Genomic DNA, 27,083 nt, shown 5'->3' with positions numbered 1-27,083 from the left:
CTGGGATGCTATTGTATATGCTGTATACCTGAGTATCAGTCTAATGAGAACAAAGCAGAAAAAACTGGTGTCTCTCTCCAGGAATCAAAGCTTTTATATACTACTGGTAGCAAATTCATGTACGGGCTCTTTTCTTAAATTTGAACAGGAAAGCGAAGAGGACAAACAGTAAAGAGCCCCAGATCGGATTCGAACCCAGGCTATTGCGTTGCAGTTGTGCAAGAAAGTAAGCTAAGCTGGCATCCCAGGGACTAGTTTCTTTTTACCATCCACATGCATCAAACAAAGAAGCATGCAAAATTACAGTTTAGCACAATGCGGACACCATGACATCCTGTCATGATGTTACAATCTTGAGCCCTTATCCGGTCTTCCTTCTGTAAAAGGTAGATGATTCTAGTTCAGTATTGAAGTATTCTCATTTTGTGCAGCTTTAGGTTTCTGTTTTTTAAGGTTTTAAATACTTATCTGAATTAGCTCTTTCCTGCGTTTGGTGGATCATTACTACACCATCCCAGCAAACCTTTAGGTGCTTAATAACCATCGGGTGACGGTCTTATTTCGATATCTAGTCATAACTGAAAAATTGTTCTCTATTCAATTCAGTTCAATTCTATCTCTTTATCAATTCAAATAAAATGAAATACACTTTTTTTTTCGCCGTAGTAAGAAAAAGAAGGAAAAAAAACACTTTAACAGTGACTCAAAGTAACGTCCTCGGCTTTTGGGTCCAGCTCATATTCTACTGAGCTAATTGTCTCCATGTCAGGATTAGCATTCCTCCATTTGTAATGCTGACAGACAGACGGGATCATTCTAAGAGTCCAACATGTTAAGTTCACCATGCCACATGAATTAGAATTTAGTAAAACCATAAATAGCTTTAAAATGCTTTTTGGTTTGTTTGTTTTTTGGTTTATATGAAGTCCACGTTTCAACCATGTTTGCGGGCTTGATGATTAGTGAAAGGCTGCTAGATTATCAAATACATAAGAATGTACCAGGGACCCTTAAGTAAAATTTGTTAGTAATTTTTGGTGTGGTTGTTGTGGTCCAGTAGTTTTTAGTTTGCACTCTCCTTTTACAAAACCACAAAGAGTTTGCCGAAAAACACAACTTGCCAGAATTTTGACATGTGTCTTGGAAAGCGTAACGTTAGCATGACTCAGACCACCTTAAAGTGGCCCTTAAAGTTATATTTTAAGCTGTATTCAAGTAAAAGGTTTTAATATGCCATTTCCAGCTATTGACCAAACATATGAAAAGATGAGAAAGAGGAAGAGACCTGGCCTAATCATCAGGACAGCAACTGTACTGGACAAACCCTTGAAGCACATGTGTGATGAGAGCACAGCTCAACACCTGACAGAGAGAGAGACAGATGATTTACTTCAGATTAAAGAACAACAGACACATTGTTCTCTCATCTTTCTGCCTCCTTTCTCTCCCCCCGTTTATCCCCCGAAGCGACTCATTGATGCCATTCATGCCCCTGAAATGCTATGCCGTTGTGATTTTCTTCCCCTTCTCCTCCTTTGTTTCTGCGCTTACTTTTTTTTTTCTCCCCACCCCAAGCGTTCCTGGGGCACTGGAGGCTCTCCTCTTAAGTTTTTCTTTCCGCTCAGATTAAGTGTGACAGATTGGCAAAAGGAGCACATGACAGGAGTTCAGATGGCAGACAAGAATAAGATCAGACATGTGATGTGATATTAAGAGGTCACAAGAGCTGACGCACGCATGCATACGCGCGCGCACGGAGACGAACCCTTTCTTTTTCACACACTGATTCCAACCATATGATCCGCAGCCACATTATCAAAGTGCGCACCCTCCCATACATGCCCTCGCTGAGGCCTTATCTCCGCTTTATCGCAACAAGAAAAGGGGGCGAGAAAGTGCACGAAGCATCAGCGGCAAGAGGCTAAAATTTAAAGCGAAGGTTTGACGTTTGCTATAACAGCCATAATTTGATTAGACTTGGGTGACAATCTTTCACACAACTCTGAACGGAGAAAGACATCTGCTACTGCCAAATGCATTAACTCCTACGAACTCGGGAGACAGGAAGAGTGAAGTACTGTTTGAATCCACTCTCTTTCCATTTGGTCAAACAACAGGCATTTTAATGCTTTCAAGACACTCATGACAGCTCCCCAGAAGATTTATAATGCTTAAGAATTGCGAACACATGTAACTGAGGAGGGATAGATAATATTACCCAGAGGAAAGAGATGGGTAACAAGAACCTTTAATAGTAAATATGCAAGGGGATTTTCTGCACGCTGGGCACTGGGCTTTAATTTATTACAGACAACGAAACACTGTACTTAAAAATATGCGTTTAAACAAAAGGGGAAATACAACAAAAGAACAGGAGAAAATGCAAGGTTTTCTGGGAGAAAGCGTGGTGGCAGTGAAGGCTGCAAAAAAAAAGCCCCAACAGCAGGGTCCAGCAGGAAATTCAATAAAAACTCTTCAAAAGGCCCAGCCTTGACATTGAAAAATAGCAAAATTATAAAATGCAGCAGGGTAACGAAAGAGAGGAGTTATTGTATTTGGCACTGGATCGGAAAGAGAGAGCCCAGGGCCGCCACGTCAAATGAGCCGTCACCGACGGAGGGAGTTAAGCCTTGTGGTGATTAAATATAGGCCTCAAACCTGCTGGCTGCAAGGCAGGCAGGCAGACAGCAGACATGTTTGTGCACAGGCAGCAAAATGAACAGAAAACAAAGAGCGAGAGACAGAGGGGGGGACGGACAGGAAGTATCCAAACTGAGACTGGAAAAAGCTACACAGCTATGTGACACGTATAAGTCAGGGTTAATGTGGACAAAATAAAAAGGCATTTTCTGACGTATCGATGTATAGATTCAGTCAGAGTGAAAACTGAGGTGAATACCATCAGGAAATTAGATTTTTTTTCTTTTAGAAACCTGTCAGGAAGAAGTCAGACTAAGTCACTGTATTTCCTGAAAACATTTAGACTTTTATCCAATTTCCCCATATTCATCTTCGCCAGCATAGGAACCCAAGGCAAACCTCTGGTGACTTAGTTTCCAGCGGCAACGGCCAATGTGTCAGGGCTGTGGGTGAAGCCAGTGAATATCTGCATAACAGATCACGATATCTATGTGTTCCCGTTCCATGTGCCTGTCATCGTTTACAGTCTTGTTATGACTGCAAATAACTCAATAAGGGTAATAAAAAAAAATATATATATATATCCTAGTAAAAAGTTGAGTTTCTTTTCTAAACTCCTCATGTACACTGTTCTTTCATGCAGCCAAAGCTGATCATACTTGATTGGTCAGTACTCCTCCGACTACAACCTAACTGTATATAAATATGCTGAGGTGGTTGATATCTAGACTAAGGATAATATGTAATCTCTATTCTATATTTAAAAGATTTACCTCATAAATTGCAATTCAAATCTAAATCCTACATTTACTTTATTTGGGGTGACAATAACTGTGTCCTGTGGACTATTTGATACAACTAAAGATCAGCCTGAGCTGCTCTATGGGATGTGAGTGTCCAGAACTACTTTGAAAACACAGCAGAAAGGTTGACAAATATCAACAGGTAGGTCAGTTAAAAGTTTTTACAGCATTTTACCTTTTTACCTCGAAAACTCTGGCCACCTTTCATCTGCAGTGAGTGTACTCACATAGCAAAGTGACTCTGGAGCAAATACGTCTCAAATTTTTTCCATATTGTTTAGATGCTAAGTCCATTGTTTATTTTAGCTGCTAATGACAGCTGAGAAGTGTCCACCTTTATTTATTCTGGAGGAGGCTTTAAAACCTTAATGTCAATGAGTCAGTGAAGATGACTTCTGTCCAATGTCAGTGATACTGAAGTGAGTTATTGAGGATATGCTTAAGCTTGGTGCCAGTAAACACTGCTGTTTTGCCACGGTTAGCTAGCGTTAGCCTCTGCTAGCTACTGTTAGCTACTGTTAGCCAGCAATATGGGAAAGGTTGAGTATAATCAAATATAACCAAACAGTTTTTTGTTTAGTTTAAAGTGTGATTTTAAGAACATTCTAACCTAACATTAGCAGGCATTTGTTGCCGGTTTCCAGCCACTTACATAAAACGGTGTTAGTCAGAACATCTTACCTAGCCACTGTATTAAAATGTGGTGGGAAAACATGACAGCTTCCACAAACAGCAAACCCCGCCCTATTAGAATAATTATAAAAAGACATTATCATTTTTTCGATTAAGTAAATGAAAAAACTTCTGAGTGTACCTGTGATGGAGACTTTCGTCTGTGAAAGGTTGAGGGCCGGTGTTGTTTTGTATTCAAATTTGCATTCACGTCACATTCCCTCTGAACCTTTAAAGGCAGAAAAGTGATTAGGAGTCAAATAGAGGGACAACTTTAAATAGTTTATGAGCAGCTTAATGTATTATTATGGAGAGCAACGTCAAACCCAGATCCTGGTTATTGTGTTGTGCAAATATCAATAGAGTAACTTTCAAACATTCCTAATCTGGCTTCCTTGGCAGCAGGCGGTCACATGAGACAACGGCAGCTCCAAATTGTCACGATCAATCCTCACTCTTCTTTCTACTTGTCTTTCTCATTGTTTCTCTTCAGCTCTCTTGCTGTTTTTTCTGCGGCTCACACTCACCCTGCCGAAGGGTTACCGGATACTGTGAGTCTCTAAACTCTACCTGACAGGGTGTCGCTCCAAGCAACACGGCTAATGTTACGGCAGTGCTTAGGAGCCAGACAAGGGGTGGCAGTGAAAATAATGAAAGCTCACATTTGGTGTTTGAGATTACAGATGACATCTTACTTATTTTCTTTCTCCTTTTATCACTTCCCACATCTCTCGATATTAAAATGCTAGCAGGATATCTGTTGCTGGAGCCGGTCCGCAGTCTGCACATGTCACTACACTACAGACTGCAAAAACAGAAAGAGACAAGCGAGCAGCGTTGTACATGAAACCTTCCACCAGTATGAGTTCAGTTTGTAGCTCAAAGCTACAGTATGACTGTGGCAGTATGAGTGTTGTAGTAATCTTTGAAAATGACAAGGGGGACAGAAGGCAAAGAACAGGAGCAGAGAAGCCTTTTGTGCTTTGAAAGCTTCCTTCATGGTAAACCTCTCTCATCAAAGCTCTTCAGATCTATTTCATCCTCCTTGTCTCTCTAATTCCTGCCTTGGAATTTAGATTGATAACCTTTGAAGAGCGGCTTCATGGCGAAGACAACAAGGAGGAACATCTCTCTCTCAGCACCAGCAAGACGTAAAGGGCGCAAAGCTATCCAGCATTTTAGAGATGCCTGTAGTGTAATTAATTCAGAGTCTTCTTATCTAGGGGAATATAAAGACGGATCACGCAGACAGAGACTGTCCTGGATGGTGCTGTCAGCACCTCTCTGTGGCATGTCTGGGCCAACTTGTCTCTCCGCCTGTCTGAGGGCACTGAACCGTGATTGTTTGGCTGATATGAGCCAGATGATCCTCATTGTCACACCTTAAACTGAATCCTGACACGAACATAGCCTGAGGGTGAAAGACTACGGTCTGTCTCTCAACTCAAGGAAAGCTTCAAATAGTGATGATAGGATGGGTAAAATCCATAAAGGAGTTATCCAACACAAACATGTGCTCACAGTGTGTCCTTCTGTAATGATAAAATGTTTCTGTGACCAACTACCAGCATTTTTAAGCAATTTAAAGACATGTGCATCCTTTTACTTAATTTATACTACCCACAAAGGATACTATACCTCTGTAGACCAGCGGTCTTCAACCTTTTATGCACCACAAACCGGTTTATGTACGACAATATTTTCACAGATCAGCCTTCAAGGCGTCACAGATAAATACAACAACATAAAACCAGTACCGTTACCAACAAAAAGAAGATTTATTCATAAGATTTATTGGCAGCGTGGCCATTTTCATTGACTTGTGCCATCTGCCTAGCAAATTTTACCTGTGCGGACTCATCTCCACTAAATGAAATCACTTGCCCGATCCTCTCTACTGTATTTATACTGTTGGTGCCTTTTAAAGTATTTTTAATGAATTTATATCAACAGTATTTTTTATGGTATTTGCATAGTTCGGTAGAGTTTGTGATGTGATACAGACTATCTCAGAAGTTTATTCTTCCTTGGATTTGGTCACTTCTGGCAATAAAATTGTAATATGGCAGCAGTCAAAATGCTATCACTAAGGCTTCAAAGAAACAGTGGGTAATCTCAAAGTGGCTATATATGTTTGGTTCTGCTGCACAGTACAACAGAAAATGAGCTCCAGGGGGTTAGCAACACAGCCCAGAAAAATTACTGGATGCTCCTTCCCTGCTCTGGAGGACTTGCACAGTCCCCGCTGCCTCAAAACTGCCACTAACATCATAAAAGCATCCATCTGGCCCTGGTCACTCAGTATTTTAACTGTTACTATCAGGTAGATGGTACAAAACAAATAAAGAAAGGACCAAAAAAGCACCTAAAAGCACTGAAACACCTTGATCAGTCAGTCTGTTGGAGATTTGCTGCTGTCCTTGGCATCATTGCCCTGTTGCATGATCTAATTAAAGCTAGGCTTCAGGTATCAGACAGATGGCCTCATATTTAACTCTAGAACATTTTGCTATACAGAGGAGTTTGTGGGCAACACAGTGACTGCAAGGCGCCCAGGTCCTGTAACTGCCAAGCAAGCCCAAATCATCATCTCTCCACCACCATACTTCACAGCTGGTATACTGTACAGTGTATGCTTTAGTTTGTGGTGTTTGTCATGCCAAATGTGGTGCTATGAATTATGACCAAACATCTCCACTTTGGTCTCATCTGTTTAAAGGAATTGTTCCAGAAGTCTTGTGGTTTGTTTAGATGTAGCTCTGCTAACTGTGCCTCCATGGTCTTGTTGGAGAGAATGGATTTTTCTCTTGGAAACACTTCTAAACAAGCCATACTTGTTCAGTTTTGTTTTAATTGGACTGTCATGAACTTTAACATTTATCATGCTAAGTGAAGCCTGTAGAGTTTGAGATGTAGTTCTTTGTTTGTTTGACTTTTCTTTACAGTTTCTCTGACAATTACACAGTCTGTCTTTGGTGTGAATTTGCTGGGACGTCTGCTTCAGAGGAGATTGGCAACTGTTATGAATGTTTTCCATTTGTAAAAAAAACCTTCTTCCAATAATTTGGAAATAGCCTTATAACCCTTCCAAGAATGATGGGCAGCAAGAATTGTTTCTGTAGGATCACTGCTGACGTCTTTCCACCTGAATGCCACGGACCAGCAAACTGCCAAAACTTCTGCTTTTATAGACGTGATCACACTTGCGCATACTCAGTTGATCAAGTGCATTTGATTAGCTGCTAATCAAAAGCCTTAGTATCAAAAGAAAGTAGATTTTCTTTTTGCCATGGTCTAGAATTAACTGTAACAGCAAATGGGATGTCAATTTTCTCTCCTGAAAAGTGAGCCCAAACAAAATATACTAAAATATAATAAGCAGAACAAATAGAAATAATCTAGGATAGTAAATGGTTAATGGACTGGTACTTTTTTTACTCAATATGAGCACTTTCTACAAGAATGAACTGCATCTTTAGGCAAAATGGCCACACTGTTAATTTTATATAGCTTTAAGCCTTAAAGGAGACCTAAATAACTGTCCTGTTTCCCCTGAACAGCAGTCTAATGACACAAACACCTGTGACTTGACATTTGCATTATTTGGTATTTTTATTTTTACTAGCTAAGCCAGTGAAGTACCTGTTCAGGCTACATATTGCACCTGGTATTGAATGGTAACAAAAGGATTCAAAAATTCAGACAAACCAAAATAACTCACCAAAGGCCACATAAGAACACTGATTTGACTCACCAGCGTTTTGGCTCAGTGTATCTTTCACAGTATACCGTTGCCTTTTAACTAAATCGATAAATCACACTGCGGATGAATCAAATTTCCTCTTCTTCAGCTGCAGAGTGAGCCTGAGCCCTTCAGTGTTTTCAAGCATTATTTGGTAAATCTCTGGTATTTAGTATACCTGTCATCCTACTATGGAAAGCACACCTGCTCACATGCAAAGTGTGCCATGTGGCTGGGTCAGAGCTCAGTCAGATCACAGTCCCACCCCATAATAACAAAGCAACTCATAATTTGTTTGTGACCAGACTGAGACTGTTATTTATAAGAGACCTTTAAGATGTTGTTTTGTTTTGCAGTTTGGATCTTCACCAAGGGGCAAACAAGCCAAAGTCCAGTTTAACGGGACTTTAAAAAAAAAAAACTTACTTCATGTTTGCCCCATTCCCCCTGGTTTGAAATCAAAACCTGTCTGTAAAGACATACTCAAAGAGGTGAGAAGTGTCACATTAATTGAAGTTTTAGGAATTCAGCTGAGCTTCTCATTTGGACCCGCCTTGGTATTAAAATCAAGCGACACATTGATCGAGGCTGGGCAGAAGAGCCATTGTTCTCTGCTCTACTTGAATCGGCTTATACTTTTCAGGCCACATCGCAATAAATTACAGTTAATAAAAGCTGCATGTTGGTCGTAAATAACTCACCACTGCACAGTACTCTTTCACAAAGGAGTGGTTAACACAGTTTATCATGGTTCTTTCAGCTGGTCAAAGGTGGGAAGAAATCCAAGAGACCTCACAGCCAGCCAGCAGGTGCTGCCTTAGTGCCAGTGAAGCAGATGCGGGACCCTGTTTTCCCACCACAAACACGCCAATACAGATTAGCACTCTTTTCTACTTGTAAGAGTTCTCTTCCCTTTAAAAAAAGTTACTATCATAAAATACAAGGTCATTGTATAATTGGTGTGTTCCTATACTGAACCTAGCATGATTTATACAATTCGATTCAATTCAAATCACATTTTCATCAAATCACAGCCTCAAGCCTCAAGGCATATTGTAAGGTAAAGAACCTACAGTGATGGAGACAAAACCCCAACAATCAAGCTCTTGGTGACTGTGGGGAAGAAAAACTCCCTTTTAACAAGAAGAAACCTCCAGCAGAACCATGCTCAGGGAGGGGGAGCCATCCCCCTTGACCAGTTGACGGTGAGGAGAGGGATGCAGGACAAAAGATATATATAAAATATATAAATTTAAAAAAAAAAAAAATATATATATATATATATATATATATATATATATATATATATATATATATATATATATTAAGGGTGCAACGATATTCGTATCGATATTGAACCGTTCGATACAGTGCTTTCGGTTCGGTACGCATATGTATCGAACAATACAACATTTATAATTTATTTTATCAACTTTCCTTCTGACGATGCTGTCTGTGTTGAGCGCTCAGTGAATCTGCGTTCGACTACTCCGCCTAGGCTGCACTGTCGAGCGCAGATCCACTGAGCCCTCAACACAGACAGCATAGTCAGAAGGATGAGCGCAGGGCGAGCTAGCAAGACAGAAGTTAAGCTCTCCTTGCAACATGGACCTCCCCCACCCTCATTCAGATCTGGCGTTTGGAATTATTTTGGTTTTCATGTGACGTATGACCCTGAAGGTAAGTGAGTCATGGACTAAAGTAAAACAGTATGTTGGATGTGCCATGCAATGCTCAATTACATGGGTGGGAACTAGTGTGTTAGCGCAGTTAGCTCGTTAACGTGTTGGCCGTCTAGCCCCACGCACAGGGCGATCGGCGGTAGCTCGTTAACGGAGATTTGCCGTGTTGTGGCGTTAAGGTCATTTCAACGAAATTAACCTGAAAACACTAGTGGGAACACAACGAATATGACTGCACATTTACGCCGACATCATCCTAGTGCAAAGACAAAAACAACAAGCATGCTACTAACTTTAGCCGAGTCATTTAGACAGCTGTTAGCACATGATTCTCCTTATGCTGCTGAGAATATAGCCCAGAAGAAGCGGATAGTATAGCTTTTATTTTGGAAAGAGACATTTCTCTGTAATAAACTCTCTTTTCCAAAGATGAGTGATTCCTCAATCAGATACAGGGCTTGCAATATCGCTAGCCCGACGTCCTGGGGCTAGCGATTTTTTTCAGTCGGGCTACCAAAATCTATCTCTGCCCTGCCCGTCGGGCTATTGTAGGAAGGAAAAATATATGTCAATGCTTTTGCATTCTTTCAGAAATGTAGCTGGGTAATTATGTCATTGGCATCGGTGAGCCACTGTCAATATGTGACATATTGAAATCGCGTTTGAATTTGCCCTTGTTTTTTGCTTTCACTTTGCAATCGTGCGAACTGTGTATAGAGAGCGACAGCACTGATTGGTGAGTGATGATAATTTGTGCACCAATTCCTCTGACATCGTCTTATTAATCGTTAGCTTACTATGCAAACATGACAAGTGAAATCTCCCGCAGCAAGCTTAAACATGTGAGAGGTTGATCGCGCAGAGAATCGCTGAGCTTATGTGAGTGCGTGTGTAAAAGCAGCAGGATATATATTTTAGTTCTGCTGAGCCAAATAAGACAGGTCAGGGTGAAGAAGTGACAGCCAAAGAAAAGCTTACCACAAAACGGAGAAGTTATGACAAATCAGACTATGAGGCAAAAAGAAAGTGCAGCTTTATGGTTTCATGGACAAAATAATTTCTGTGGCTGCGATATGACGAGCTAAATAACCAGGGCTGCACATAAGTGGTCCGCAGGTGCGCATTCGCTGTCAAAATAAAAAACACGCAATAGGGTTAGGGTTAAATTTAAAAACTGTACTTTTGAGTTAAAATATATATTTATAATTTTAATAAATGACAAATTAAAAAGGCATGAACATTTTTTTGTATCGAAAAAATATCGAACCGTGACACCAAAGTATCGAACCGAACCGAACCGTGAATTTTGTGTATCGTTGCACCCCTAATATATATATATATATACACACACACACACACACACATACACACACAGAGTGGGGGACCATGGAACAATCAAATCCTTTGGAGACAAGTTGTTCAACTGAGCTGTAACACTGCAAGTTCACAGCATACGGTGCTTTATTGTCCTTTGTTAGCTCGAATGGGAACCATCATTTACAAAGTGAACATCCTGCTGTATTCAATGAGACTTGAAGTTGGACATCAGCAATTCAAAAAGTAGTTAGTCGAACATTAATTTTCTAATAGACATCATACCATAAGGCTTTTTTCTGTAACCAGAGGAGTTACCCCCTGCTGCTCATCCCCATAAAGTTGCTCACTGCTTTTCTGAACCTCCGTGAAAGTTTGTGTGGTGTCGTCACATCACTCTCGGGTAATTTATGTCTTTCCACCCTGCTGGCTCCTGGGCAATGTTACTCATGAACTCTACAGGAATTCAATGCACATACGTGTATGAGATTGTGGAGGAGGCTGAGTGGTGTTTAAAGGGAGATTGGAGTATATGGTGAAATCTCGGGATTTCCATCTGAAACATGCAGACTCTATTTTTTGTTTTATTTTGGGGTTTTTTCTTTCTTTCTTTTTTTGTTTCTATTTCCTCACTAACCAGAAGTAATTACAGATACAAATTCAGACTTGTGGACAAGCACAGCTCTCAGAGTACTGCAGATGACAGACACATTGAAACCATGTGTTTCCACTCCTCGCTCTGACCCGGGGCAGTCTCCCAAAAATCCCCAGCACTAGTCCCCTGTGCCTGCCACCAAGCATAGAGTCAGCAGCAAGCTCAACTTAGCACTTCAAACCAGATTTTCTACTTCCCGTGCCAAGCTGCTGCCATATCCCATTTTTCATCAGACCTTGACGGACCTAATATGGGAATCCATTATCACACCCATACTCTTTGCGGCTTTGCTCTGCTCTTTCTTCGGCCCCATCGACTGTCATGGATCCACAACATATGCCTCCGAGGCCCCCAGCACCCCGTCTAGTCCGTGCTGTCCCAGCCCTGGGTCATCCTCCGCTTTCGTCCCGTTCACCCTTGTCAAAAGACATTCTCGTTGTGTCAGTGTGCGAATAAGAGACAGTAGGTTCAATGTAATGGGCTGGAATTGAAATAAAAGAAGTTCTGTTGGGTAGCCACACTTGATTTTTGAAGGCTTTGAATAGATGTGCTTGTGCTACAGTTGCTTGACCTTTTTGTGCCCAAGTCTGTGAACAATCGCCGCTGTGTTTAGCGATTGTCATACTCTCACATGCTTCCTTTGCTATAGTGGAAGAGTTGTACCGCTATACATAAATGTGGTCCACATATAGTAAATCTAACTGCTGTAGTCTTTGTCCCTTACACACACACACACACACACACACACACACACACACACACACACACACACACACACACACACAGCGTCTGTTTCTCTCTGTGAACTCTTCACCCCGGCCGCCACCAGAAGCCTGTCATGCTAAATTATACCTGTGTTGGGTTTTTTTGTTTTTTTTCTTGCCGCCCTTCCCTCCAATTGACAGGCAGGCGGTGAGTTCAGAGATAAAGATTAACTCCCTGTTTATGCCTTGAATGTTTTCCTTCCACACTTTGCAATTAGATTACAACGGAAGGCTAGAAACTTCTACCTCGTTTAGGTTAAGCGAAGAAACATGGTGAGAAACAAAAAGCAGCACTACCTCCATCATCTGCTAAGTGGTTAAGTAAATGAAATGAAATATGGCTGATTCATCCCCTTAACTCGGTTAAGACCACTGTTTATCATGTGAGTGTTCCCAGTCACACAATGCTGATTGGGACTTGTGTTTCTGTTTTATTTTAAACATCAGAGGTTTTAAAATCATCTCTCAATTGTGGGTCATCAAGACTGCTGGTGAATGGACTCATTTGTATCAACAGAATCAGGCTGTTCTTCTTAAATAACTAGCCAAACTTAGACTTAGGGAGAAAATTACACCCACTGAAAGTCTTTTACTTCAAAGTTTCGTCCTCACTGTCAGCTTTGTGGTAACACTGACAGGTCTCTTGAACTGCCTGACAATTGGGTTTTGCCTTCAGAACTGGCTTAATTCTTACTGAGATAGATTCGACATAGATTCAGTTGTGGTGTTTAAACAATGCTCAGTTAGCACTGAGGGGCCCAGAGGGTGCCAAGAAGATATCACCCCACACCATTACACCACCATCAGCTTGAACTGTTGATAATAGGAACATGAAACATGCTTTCATGTTCTTTATGCCAAATTCAGACCATGTCATCTGGATGTCACAGCAGAAGTCAAGACCAATCAGATAGCTGGTAGATAACATTTTTCCCATCTTCTGTTGTCCAGTTTTTGATGAGGCAGTGAGAACTGCAGCTCGGTTTCCTGTTATGAGGAGTGGCACGTGGTGTGGTCTTCTGTTGACGTCGCTCATCTGCTTCAAGTTTCGATGAGTTGTGCATTCAGAGACGCTCTCCGGCAAACATCGGTTGTAACGAGTTTGACTTGCTAACAAATCAACCCAGTCTGGCCATTCTCTACTCAACCCTGACATCAACAAGGTATTTTCCCTGCGGCGAACTGCCACTCACTGAATATTTTCTCTCTCAGACCTTTCTCTGTAAACCCTACAGATGGCCATGCAGGAAATCTCAGTAGATCAGCTCTTTCTGAATTACTCAGTGTGCCGGTGACAAACACAATGCATTTAAAGATCTAAAAACCTTCTTTCTTCACTATTCTGATGCTCAGTTTGAGCTTCTACATAAATGAACAAACATATTTACTGCCATGTGATTCCCTGATTAGATATTTGTACTAAAGATAAGCTGAACGGGTACCTAAAAAAAGCTATTGGGTATATATGCTTTTACTCAAATCTCACTTAGATAGGTTTTTCCTTTTTGTTTTTCAATGGTGCATCTCCATTGGTTGACTTTTCATACCTCAGATCCTTTTCAGTACACAGAGTTACCTAATTTATTTCATTTAGTTTTTATTTTTTGCAAAACCCACCACCCACATATTTGTGTAAAAGGAGATTAGAGTACAGAAAAGTTTGTTTTTTTAACCACATGGAGGCCCTGGCCCTGTATTCCTGTACATCGCACCCACATCAAAAAAAAAAAAAAAAAAAAAAGTACAGAGAAGTGTCAACGCACATTTACAAGCATATACACATAGTGTTGAGAAATAAACAAGGTTCAGCTGTAAGCAGGAATTTTTATGCTTGTTTTTTTGTTGGTCCCAGCAGGGTGTTTTGGGAGTTGAAGAGGTGACACACACATGCCTTAAGATAAGATACCTTAAGCAAAGAGAGAATGACCTTTGACTGTGTCTGTTGGTCAAGACCCAGGCGTGAACCTCAAGCCCCAGGGCATGCTGGGAGTTAAACAAGGGGCCAGAAGGTCACTGACATGATAGAGGGGTTAAAGAGGGGTAACAGAGAAGCACTGCTCTTATTTTCCCCGTGATACAAATATTTTCTCCTTTAAAGCCCATTATAAATCATTATTAGTCTACATTGTCAGTCAGTTCACCACTTCAGTGCATACTGAAATATCTGAAGCATTACCAGATGGACTTTCATGGCGTTTCGGTTCAGATGTTTGTGCTACCCTGAGGAAGAATTGTTCGATGATCCTCTGACTATCACATGGTGTCATGATAACGTTAACACTGTTTTATGACATGCCTTGAGACATCATAATGGAATTCTGGCAAACATATTCACATTGTGATCTAGCACCACACACAGTTTTCAGCTACCAGTTTGAATAGCAATCGACTTGCTAAATCTTGGTTCTTGCATTACTATGATATTAAAGATTTGGAGTGCAACAGCATCAGTAGCTATTGGATAGAATTTGTTTGAGATGTTCATGGTCCCCAGTGAAAAACCTCTGGACTGACTCTGACTTTTTTTCTTGCTTTAACAGGATGTTTTTAGATTTTAATTAATCAGAAGGACAAAATTTGAATGTCAAAGCTTCGGCTGTAAATAGTGTTCTGTGCAAATAAGCAAATGTTGGCATGTTATCAAGCTAATCCTCTAAGCCTGTGGAGACAGAGAACAACACCTAGCTGTTATATGTATGCTATCATGCTAACATGTAAAGTGTAGCCTGCTGTTAGCATGGCTGCAGATTCGGTTGTTTAGTTATACAAAGAAAACAGGCTCCTGTGGTCAGTAATAGATTTCTTTTCACTAAATGGAAATACAAAAGTTTTTTTTATATTGACTTCTTCATCCATTGATTTGGAGCCGGGGTAGCTGCATGCCTTATGGAGCCTGCATGAGATGAGTCAATACAGTCTGAACAAGGTCCTCACATCACACACCCATAAATCCTCTTTATGACAGATTAGAGGGAGCAATGGCTTTTCCACTCGTTTAGCCATAAATACAGCAACACACTCAGCTGGTTTATGCCTCTCTCTTTAGATGATGGAATGGGTGAGCTGATGTTTATAACTGTCATGGACCAGCAGTGAATATGTCTCTTACTGGCTACGGTCCAGCTGAACTTCAAAGCAAAAAGAAAATAGAGCTGCTCTGTAATGGAAAAGCAAAACAGCTGTGTGCGATATGATTTAACTTTGTTCCTTCCAGAGAACGTTTTGTTGTGAGAAAGAACAAATAGTAAATGTAGGGAAAGTGCGTGGTTGCACGTAGCAAAGATAATATTTCCCACCCTAGTTTTTGAAAGTTCATGTCTCACATATTTTGGATCAGAGGAAATGAAAGCATACAGGCTTTGTGAGACAGAGAACAGGTTGGTATAGGAGCCAGGCGAGCCGTCAGATCTGATGTAGGCGTTTTTTCCTGACAGCTGTAATTCTCCAGCCTACAGAATTTCATCAACAGCAGTTGCATTTAAGCTGTGCCGCGGGGCAGCGGCCCTTTCAAGTCTCCTTCCTCTGACAGGTAGATTTATTAGTCCTGAAATTTGTACAGATCACACGTCACTCATGGCAAGCTGTCAGCGTGTCAGAGGGGCCTTCTGGCTTTTTTTAAGGTGGATCTGCCCAGAAGAGGTTTACTCATCACCTCCTTGTCTTTCTCCTGACTTACTCAGTTCATACCAACCTATTTTAAAAAATGAAGCACGCGGAAAAAGTCAGAGAGGAGTCTGAAAAATGTTGTTTTTTCAAGATAACCTTGGAGATCAGTAATGCTAATAAGAGACCATTCTTTGTGAGTGGAGGCTAATAAGGCAGCGTACTTCGAGGAAATGTCCCCTTTTTGCAATGCTAATGCCGCGTCACTACCAACGACCATGGCGGTCTTTTGTTTGCTCATTTTAGATCCTCTGAAGCTGAGCATTTTAGCCATCACTCACTTAGCTAGCCACACTCAAAGCCCCTCTTTTATCTTCTTTTTTACTCTAATATGGAACATCATGTACTGTTCAGTAAGAACCTTGCAAGTGGCACATTAACCTTGTCAAGAAAATGTTCATCAAGGTCACAGATGAAGTGACATGTAAGCTTATTTTTCTCATACTTCAATGCTTCAAAAGAAAGCCGTGGCCACACTGAAATATAAAAATAAAAAACAAAATTCTGACTTTTTCGGATCACACACCAAATGTGTCAATGTCGACTTTTCACAGAACATTGTGAACCCAAGTTGAGACTAAATGTGGAGAGGCAGAGAAATTGTTTCAGCGAGCTAATTGACCTGAAGTAATGTCCGTTTGCGTATCTGGTGTAAAATGGTATTATTTGACTATTTCCGTATTTCATGCCAATGAAATGCTAGAAATTGACCAACTAAATCTTAAACAAGCAAACTTCTTGGATGGTCTGTGCCACACAGCAAATCATTTTATTTGTCAGATAATTGCTTAAAATCCTCTAAAATGCACCAACAGCACAAACACACTAGCTAAGCGGACGTCAATTAGCAGACGTGACGAATATGCTTGTGCTGGTGCATTACATGTACAGCATGTACATGATATCATGATTGACTCTTTGTCTGGTTGTGTTTTTTGACATTCTCTCACTGATCAATTCAAAACTAGCTGTGAAAAAGTTGCCGGAAATTCACAGGAGGTATTGACTGCACTGAATTGGCCGATCACAATAACTGTGGGCTGCATTGATGTCCCCGATGTGTGGTTACATTTCTAGCCTTCCTGTCGGATTCGGGTCAAATCTGACTGATTTACAACTTAAAACACTCATAAGTATTGTGTTTTACATCTGATTGCCTCAAGGCCTTATATCTTCCACACTATGCGCTTGAACATATAAAAGTGATGGTCACCTCTTTCATTGAATTTTGAGTGTTTTAATCAACCTTGTTATATCTGTGGTGTTACCGGTCACAAGTGACATAGAAAATGAGTGGGAATCCACTCAACCCACCCCACTGCACTCACAAAATGATCAGCATACTTAATCGAACTTGATTAAAAAAGATTTTAAAGATTTAGCAGATTGGGATGTTAGCATCTTAGCATAGCTAGCTGAGCTAGCTAGATGATGTGCTATGTTCTGGCTCAAGTATTTCTAAAAATGAAAGAAGAAAAACTACATCATTTGTATAATTTGCATGTAAAGCTCTATCAAAAGTAGAAGAGGGGAAAATCTAATGAACATATTCGATTTTTATATCTGTCATCATTCTTGACAATTTAAAGAAATTCAAAACCGATTCTGCTTATAAAACAGCTTTAAAAGGTTTGATAGGTTGAAGTTGGACAAAGAACACTTTGGGTAATAATGCTCATGTTTGTCTTCATTTCCCCCATTAATCACTAAGTCTGTGATCACTGGGCTTTCATTTGAACCTCATGTGCACATTTAATTGCAAATTTGTGTGTAACAAACCCAGACTGTAAAGAGAAAAAGAAAAACAAGTGTTGCTTCAGGCAAACACATTTATTTGAGCTGCCTTCAAAATCCAAACTATCGACTGTGTCAATTTGCTATTTCAGTCCCTACAACATTTACATTTTCCTAAAACAGCCTGTCATATTATCAGCAGAATTATAGCCAAGTGCTGAGAAGGGGCAAAGAAAAGAAGAAAAATCACAAGCAACAGTTAGGAAAAAGGAAAGAGTAAGATCGAGCGAGAGAGAAAGCACTCTGGGGTCTTTCTTTTAGTTCCACATCTGGCCCTGATATTTCAGAGTTAATTAGTCATGCAGGGGTTGTGTGTAGATAAATCTATCATCCCGCGGTGCACAAACCATTTGAGAAATGAAAGGAAGTGAGGAGATATACACAGCCCAGGCTCCTTCATAAATCACTGGCCCAGATTAAAAACAGACACAGCCGTGATGAGAGGGAAAGATCAGGATGAGGCTGGCCCTGGACTTTTTCACACAACACCACAGCTCCATGCACGCACATACAGGATATGCATTTTACTTCAGGGAACAGTGGTGCTCGTACTGCAAAGAGGTACTTCTCTCATTGCCAGGATGTGTGTGAAAAGGCTGAAGAGTAACCTATCAGTATATTGAGCCAGCTATAATACTGGGACTCAAAGCAAACACATCTATTGATTAGCTGGTCATTTAGTTTCTCCGTAAGATCCAGTCCTTCAAAGCAAAACACCAACATGGCGACAGCAAAAAGCTCCCTCAGCTTGAGGTGTCACACTGAGGTCAATGCTCTGGTCACGCCAGGAATGACAGGGTTTGGTCACTTTTAATCTGTTTAGCATGACTAAAATAATTTCAACCGTGCAATGCACTTGCAATCTTGTTGCCTTGCAATGGTTGCTTCGAACATGAGGACCAGGTCTGCAACCACTTGCTGTCAGCTGTCTTCAAAGCTGCTTTGGTGTGTCAAGATGGCAATAAAATGGCAACAAGCAGAAGTCAGTCTGCTATCAGTTTGTGATTGAATGGGGTCAAGCTGGCAATTGCTTGGAATCTGTTTGTGATTAACTGTAATAAATCACAATAAGCCATCTGCTGCAAATCTGTTACCATCTCCATACTCCATACATCTTGATGCAAATCCATATCAACTACTTTCATTCCAGACAGAACCTGATGGATGCAAAACAAATAAATTCTTCTACAAAAGTGACGTAGTTGTTGCAGGATGGGAATGTAACTGCAAAGTGACATAGGTGCTTGGCAGCCTTGCTTTTACATAGGAATATAAGAAGAATACAACCAGTTGGCAACCAGCTAAGTTGAGACCTGTTGTACAGAAACGTGTCGCAGATGAGTTGCACTCATCAGCACAGACTCACTCACATAGACTGCAACATGTTGACAATCTGTCGGCATTCATGCTGTTGGTTGTCAGACCACAACTGTCTGGAGACGCCCACCAGGCAACCTGTGCAATCGCCTAGTAATAATAATAATAATAATGGATTGGATTTATATAGCGCTTTTCAAGGCACCCAAAGCGCTTTACAATACCACTATTCATTCACTCTTACATTCACACACTGGTGGAGGCAAGCTACGGTTGTAGCCACAGCTGCCCTGGGGCAGACTGACAGAAGCGAGGCTGACATATCGCGCCATCGGCCCCTCTGGCCAACACCAGTAGGCGGTAGGGTAAAGTGTCTTGCCCAAGGACACAACGACCAGGACAGAGAGCCCAGGGATCAAACCTTCCGGTTACAGATACGCCTCCCAAACCCCTGAGCCACGGTCGCACCCTAGTGATTGAAAGCAGTCGCTACTACGAGTGATTGTCCTCCGACAGCAAAAATATTCAGTGAAATCACTTGGAAACCGTTAATTTTACTATTCACAAGGAGGTTTCCATCCTGTATTTAATCTAGTGTGACTGAGTCATAACCACGCTATTATAGTTACACCCAGTCTATGCTGTCACATTGCTATGAGACACAATATAGCTAGTTGTGTAACTCATGCTAAAGGCAAACTATTGAAAAGCAGCAATAAAGAAGTCCAAAGACTGCTGCACATTTCTTATCCGTGATTGGTCACTCATGGATTGCAAGAGCAACAGCAACTGAGAAGTCATGGCAGGACAAAAAACATTTTCCAAACAGGCTACCATTAAAACACTCAAAACTGTTAACAGGCTGCTTCCAGATGAAAAAGGTCAGCTATTAGTCTTTCTACTTTTTGTTTTTTTAAAGCATAAAGTACAGGTTTTATATTGATATGAATGCTGAAATGTCAAAAAATAAATAAATAAATAAATGTCATTTATTTTTCAGTTCCTCTTTTCAATGTCTAGTTTTTTTGTATATTGATGATGTCCTCAGTGTTAGACTGAATGGAGAGAAAAAGAATTCATCTCCACAGAGAAATAAAACTGCTGAGCTGGCCAGCATCCAGTGATCCATGCTTTGTTCCAGCGTGACAAGATCAAAGGTACGGACAGAGAAAGGCATCACATTTGCCAAATAATAACAGCTGGAAATCAAAGTAATTTGCAGGGTTTATGTGAATCTATTGATCTGGACAGAGAGGATTTATGTGCTGATCCACCATTTATTTTCTTTTAAAGGAAATAAGTTGCTCCAACTTCAACAGTTTAGATATTTTCACATACTTAACCTCTTAACATTCACAAGGTCACCAGTGAAGCACTAGAGCTAGGGTTTAGGTTACACTGCAACCGCATGCTAAAGAAATGGTTTCAGAAACTCTTATCTGATCTGGTGGAGGTAAAGAGTCCAAACTTAATATTAAATGCATTATAGTAAAATCAAACAAGCACTTCTTAGTGAAAAAAAATGAACCAACGGCAAGAGACAAGACTTGGAAAACTAAACTGATAGAGTAATATTAGAGGAAACGTGGCTTCCAATAAATCCTTGTTTTTGGACAGATTTCTGCTTGAAGAATCTGATTCTGATGGTGGGAGTGAGGATCGGTTTCCCTGGATCAGGCACATATTTCTTGGATCTGTCCATCTGTTCAGCTTTTTTTTGGAAAGAAGTGGGATGTAGGGCTGGGCGATATGACCCAAAATTCATATCTCGATATTTTTTAGCTAGATGGCGATATAAGATATATATCTCGATTTTTTTTTTTTAAAGCCATAAGTTAAGAACAAAAAGAGAGTTCTAGTCACACTGTGTCCCAGATGTCACACGGGCACTTTTATTTACATACAGCGTAGATGTACATGAAGAAATTACTCAAAAATAAATTATCAGTATTTATTAAATAATCATGGTCCATAAATAAAAGAAAATGTTGTTTTTGTGCATAACAAAAAGCTCACAATTGTGCAGTCAAAATGTAAACTAATAGACGCTGAGCATAGTAACAAAGAGACAGATTTCACAGCTGCACCACGTCTCTGAACAGGTGCCATTTGTGGTCCTTATACACACACAGTACGTATCACTCCGCGAGGCTCCTCCCCGGTAGCCGTAATCCTCCGACATCAAGCCGTGCAGCTCCGTAGCTTAGCAAAGTCATATTAAAAATTTTTTTGACAGATTGCTGAGTGCTGTGTACCACATAAAATCGGTTCGCGGTCAGTAAGCACAACCAGAATTCATACATAAGGCGCACTGTCGAGTTTTGAGAAAATGAAAGGATTTTAGGCCGTCCAGCCCCTCCGGGCTGCATGTCGTTAGCTCGTTAGCGCGGTTAGCTCGCTAACACGTTGACGCCGTCCAGCCCCACGCACGGGGCCATCCGCGGTAACTCGCTAACGGAGATTTTCCGCTTTCATCTTGTCATTGCCTTGTCATTGTCAGGTGAAGCTATGGGGGAGGCGGAGTTGTGTTCAGTGAAGGAGAGGCGAGGCAGAGTAACGTTGCGTAGAGACAAAAGTGGACGAAAGAGAGGCAAACCTGCGGCTCCACAAGTATAATTATAACGTAACATAGACTATATCGATATAAACGATATTGTCACATCTTATATCTCGTATGAAAATATATCGATATTTTTAAAAAACTCGATATATCGCCCAGCCCTAGTGGGATGTCTCTTCTCAGCGATCCTGGACCTGAACTCGTTTCTCTACCTTGGTAATGTCCCCAAAAAGCCTTGGTGAAAAGCAAACAGTCAGCTCAGGAAATAGCCACCACCACCCTCATTAGCAGTATAGCCAAATCTTTCTTTTCATGAAAGTAAAATCGCTTTTAGCCTCCAATATATACTGAAAAAAGTGGGACTGCCGGAAAAAAAAATTTCTTCAAGTGCTGTGAATTTTATATTTGAACTTTATTTTTATTCAATTTTATTTAATGTGCTGCTGCTGCAGACCCCTTCTGCTATCTCAGTGGAAAAAAAAACATGCAACATAAAGGGTATCCCATGGAAAAATATCAACTATTTATATTATTTTTCAGTTTTAATGAGCTGATTGTTAACATGGCTGAGACTTGTTTGAAACTGTATACACTGTAATAATTAGGGTGAACAACAGAGACTCAAAAACCATCACAGCAACTGCCAAAAGTTGCTTTTCTTCTCACTCCAAATCCTCTAACTTACCTAGATCATTTTTCATTCGCTCTTTCTCACATTCCTGTCATCGTTCTTTCTGCTCCTTCCTGTCATTCGTCTCCTTCCACTGAGTGATAAACTGTAGAGATGAAGCGCAGACTCCGTGGTCACCGTATGTTTATGAGACCTCTGCTGCTGAGTTTGTTCTACTGTGTAAACATTCAACAGCTCCTTTAACTAATGTTTGTGCCATAAGCATGGAAATGTGACCGAATAAGAGTTGAGCCCTGGGCTATTGTTGAAATTTCTTATGGAAAAAAAATAATAAATCCCCAAATGAAGCTGGTTGAACAGCTATAAGGTCAAAGGTCAAAATGAGCAAGCTTGGACTGTGGATGAGAGAAAAAAGAACTTCAAACTAAGTTCCTTTTTCCTTACTGTCTGTTCCAAGTGGACAATGAAAATGCAATAAAATACCAAGTTTTACTTCAGGAAAAGCAATTTAATGGAACAAACCTCAAATCAAATCCCACACCAATTAAATCACAGAATTATTCATCAGGGAGAGGGGTGAATGTGTTCGTCTATCGTAGTTTAAGGATCAACATGCAGGATTCAAACAAAAGTAAACCTTTAATAAAGTTGATCCAAAAACCGGACCAAACTGAAATACAAACGTCTTCACAGGTAGCCAGGAAACGGAGCGCCAGAGGGGATACAAGATATTAGGAAAGAGACTAAGAAGAATGTCAGGAATAGTAATATATATACATGAGGTAATCAGGGAAGTGGTAACAGCTGGGGCAACAAGACACAGTTGTAAACAAGACAATGACACAGGAAACAAAAAAGACACAGGAGTAGTTAAAAGAATAAAGTGGATAATAAACTAAATCCACTGAAACCAGAAAACGTGAAGTGTGAAAAAGTCCAAACCTCAAATAATAATTACAAAGAAAAATCAAAGAACATAAAACCTTTTAAAGTATACTTTAATATTATCATTATAATCCATATTTATCTAGGGACCGAAGATACAAGTACATTCACCGGTTTGATTGCTCTCCTTTGTATTCTTATTTTGACCCTGACGTTTTTAAAGCTTTCACATTAACTTAATATTAAAAGCTATTGGTTCAGCATTTATGCCTCCACTGTCCTGCATTTGGGAAGTCAGTGTATCTGCCATATGTGCTTCCTTTACCATATCTGAACTTCTCCAGGAAATCATCACTCCACAGCCTTGGGAATACCCTGGGAATACAAGTCACAATGTTTCTGACGTCATGTCTTCAACATGGTTTGCTCTATTCCATGCGTGGCTTTATATCACAAGAGGAGGATTTTAGAAGCAGAGTGTTTAGTATGCAATAGTATTTTATTCTGAAAATCAGCTCTATTTCATTCCTGTGTCTGATTTCCTCCCTCCTCATCTGCAGTTTCCCTAAAAAAAAAAAGACCTGGTACAAATTTTATCGATGCTGAGTGGAGAGTCGGTTCTGCGATGCTTCTGATATGAGCTGCAGTTTGTCTGGTGTAAAACACAACTGTCTCGAGTGAGTACAATCAGCTTTGGGGCCAAAGATCAGTTACAAATGTGAGCGTCAACTCATTTATGTCTTAATCAAAAGTCTGTTTTGATGTCAAGTTAATGTCAAGACTAAGTGAAAAAAATGCAATACTCACAAAATTTAATGCTGTTTCTAAACTGATTTGAAATGTTGAGGGGAAAAATCAATAGGTGAAATTTGAACTAGAAGACAGGTGAAGGATAAAAGTGCTGACCTCTAAATCACCCCAGCCTTTAATTTAAGGTTAGTTTGAGATTTATAGTTTCAGGGAATTACGATGGGGTTCAGGTTATAGTAAGGTTGAGGGTTAAAAAAGGGACAAGGTCAGAGGTTAAGCTGGGGGAAAGTGCTGAGTATTATCAGGAACGTGTGTTGTAGAGGGGCAGCAAGAGGCAGTGTAACGCTAAAGTCTCCGGCGTTCCTCAGAAAGCACAGAGCCATGAAAAAGTATTTGCACTCTTCCCGATTTCTTCCTTTTATGCATTTTTTTCATAATTAAATGTTTCAGATCATCAAATAAATTTTAATATTAGACAAGAATAACCAGAGTAAATATAAAACACTATTTTAAAATAATAATAATCTTATTTATTAGGGAAAAAACACTATCCAAACCTACTTGACCCTGTGTGGGAAGAAAAACATGCCCACCTCATTAAATTATGAATAATGAATCAAATGTTTTGGAAATCTGAGTTCAACTTCACTAGCCATACCCAGCTATCTGACAAAGAAAAGAAAGCTCAAAGACCTCCAAAGGCAGCACATCGTGCCACAATGTAAAGAAATTCAAGAACAGACAATAGATAACAAAAACAAAGGGATGGACTTTAGTCTGAAAGGGGGTTACAAAGCCATTTGTGATGCTTTAGGACTCCATTGAACCATCGTAGAAGCCATTATCCACAAATGGAGAAAACTCATTCAAGATTGCATTGACAACTCTAGAAGTTCAGAAGAGAGCTCAAAGCAACATTTAAACAACTGCAGGCTTCTCTACTCTCACATGTGGTCAGTGTTCATGATTCACCAATAAGAAAGAGACTGGGCAAAAATGAAAAGAAAAGAAAATGATATCAACAGTCAAACATGGTGGTGGTAGTGTGATGGACTGTGGCTCCTCTGCTGCTTCAGGACATGGATGAATTGCCATAATTGGATTCTGCTCTCTACCAGAAACTCCTTAGAGACAATGTCCGGCCACCAGTTTGAGGCCTGAGGTTCAAGTGTATTTGGGTTATTTAGCAGCAGCAAGTCCGCCCCTGAATGGCTCAAAAAATAACACGGAAAGTGAGATTTAGGAGTGGGCTAACCAAAGTCTGAACTTAACCAGATTGACATGTTTTGGCATGACCTTAAACATTTATGTTTGAAAACCCTTGACTGCTTTTTTGCTGCCAAGGGTGGCACAACTAGTTATTAGGTTTTGGGGCTGAGTAATTTATATTTATTTATTACTTTTCTCAATAAATGAAATCATTCTAAAACTACATTTTTTATTTACGTTTTTAGTACAGTTACTATTGTCTAATATTTAAATTTGTTTGACGATTTGAAACATTTAAGTGTGACAAATGTGCAAAAAAACTAAGAAATCAATTCATTTTTAACAGCAGTGTAGATCAATATTGTTATCCATTAAAAATGCAGATCAGCAAGATCCTGATTGTAGCATAAAGTAATCTTATGCTTCTCTTTTTCCATGTACTGTCCCGCAGGACCAGAGCGGACATGTAAGACAGCTGATAGCCATCTGACCGGGAAACACTAAATCACAGATGAAACAGCAAGAGGGAAACTGTAAATCAGATATTACAAAGAGCCTGCTGAAAGCGCAGGAACATTGCTTCGCCATGAGATTGTCCCTCATACACTGCCTTCAAAGCTGGCTCAGGCAGGAAGCAGTCATTCCTATTTCCTGTCTACGCCACCCAGGGACCATGGCACAACGGAGGTGTGAAGGAAAATCACTTCTTTTTTTTTATGGTTGGATATATTAATTCTCCCAAGGACACGCATATCTATTGTGATTGTACTCATGACTGAGCCGATGAAAAGAGATTACAATAGCACAGGAATCACATTTGTATGTATGTGAACTCTGGGCGTGATAAAGCTGTTGTCGTGGAAACACTGATGATGGGTTTGTTGGTGTCATGGTTGGTTTGGTTGAAAGTTAAACAAAGGAAGACAAAGGTCTTTTCCAAACTGTACAAACCCCTTGTATAACTGAGTGTATTTATGTGCCAGCACACATACTGTATATAAGTGTATATTTTGTTTTTGTGCATGTAAATACCAAACAACAATAAACATGTTCAGTGTACTTGTAAAAATTCCAAAATAAAAAGACAAGAAAATACATTAAATAGTTAGCTAAATGCTAACATGTTGCTTATTTAGCCTCCAATAGCATGCCAAAGCTTGTAATTAGTTGTGGCTGTAGCTCAGGAGGTAGAGCAGGACATCTGGTGGTGGTTTGATCCCTGGCTGCTCCAGTCTGCGTGCTGAAGTATTCTTGGGTAAGAACTTGAACCCCAAGTTTCTCTCTGATTTGTTGAGTGGAGTGTAAATGTTTGATAGAAAGCACTTAAGTAGAAAAAGCATAGAAAAAAGTACTTGTATGATTGGGTGTGAATGAGGCATGTTGTATAAAATACTCTGAGTGTTCAACAAGAGAAGAAAATCGCTATGTAAGAAGTAGTCCATTTACCTTTTAATTTTGGGAATATTAATTATAAACAATTGAAATCATAACGTTAACAATTCATACCAAGAATCCTTTCAGGTAAACAACAGAAGAAGCTTAAATTTTTTGCTGGAACAAGTACCACAGTCTGAGTATATATCCTGTAATCCTTAGTTACAGCCATGATTGTAGAGACTGTACTATAGCTATACATTTACTAACACTGGACTAACTTGAACACTTTAAGACAGGCAGTTAATTTCAGTAGTGACAGACACAATCTAACATGAGCAGTGCAACGAGCGGGTAATCCTCTAGCAAAGATAATATACCGTATTTTTCACAAAATAAGGCACACTTAAAATCTTTTAATTTTCTCAAAAATCGACAGTGCGCCTTATGTATGAGATCTGGTTGTGCTTACTGACCCCGGACTGATTTTATGTGGTACACAGTGCTCAAAAATCTGTCAAAAATGTTTTAGTACGGCTTTGGTAAGCGACGAAGCCGCTGTCGAAGCATTACAGCTACCGTAGTCACGATCCTCACGGAGTATAATCCAGGTCCAAACTCCACTTCA

General features: G+C 40.1%; 1 long non-coding RNA gene across 2 annotated transcripts; it reads left to right on the top strand.

Annotated features, from left to right (window-relative positions):
- The first annotated feature begins 3,084 nt into the window (after positions 1 to 3,084).
- On the top strand, positions 3,085 to 26,088 carry LOC113025454 (uncharacterized). 2 transcript variants are annotated; one of them, XR_003272795.1, is made up of 3 exons: positions 3,085 to 3,585; positions 23,683 to 23,799; positions 25,533 to 26,088. It is a non-coding gene; the product is annotated as an uncharacterized LOC113025454 (long non-coding RNA). The 2 variants fall into 2 exon arrangements; XR_003272794.1 differs by lacking the exon at positions 23,683 to 23,799 and adding an exon at positions 13,224 to 13,435.
- The last annotated feature ends 995 nt before the right edge of the window (positions 26,089 to 27,083 follow it).

The sequence above is a fragment of the Astatotilapia calliptera genome, chromosome 7 (assembly GCF_900246225.1).
Source record: "Astatotilapia calliptera chromosome 7, fAstCal1.2, whole genome shotgun sequence".
Lineage (NCBI taxonomy): Eukaryota > Metazoa > Chordata > Actinopteri > Cichliformes > Cichlidae > Astatotilapia > Astatotilapia calliptera.
Note: the sequence above shows the minus strand (reverse complement) of the source record. Positions and strands in the feature narration are given on the sequence as shown.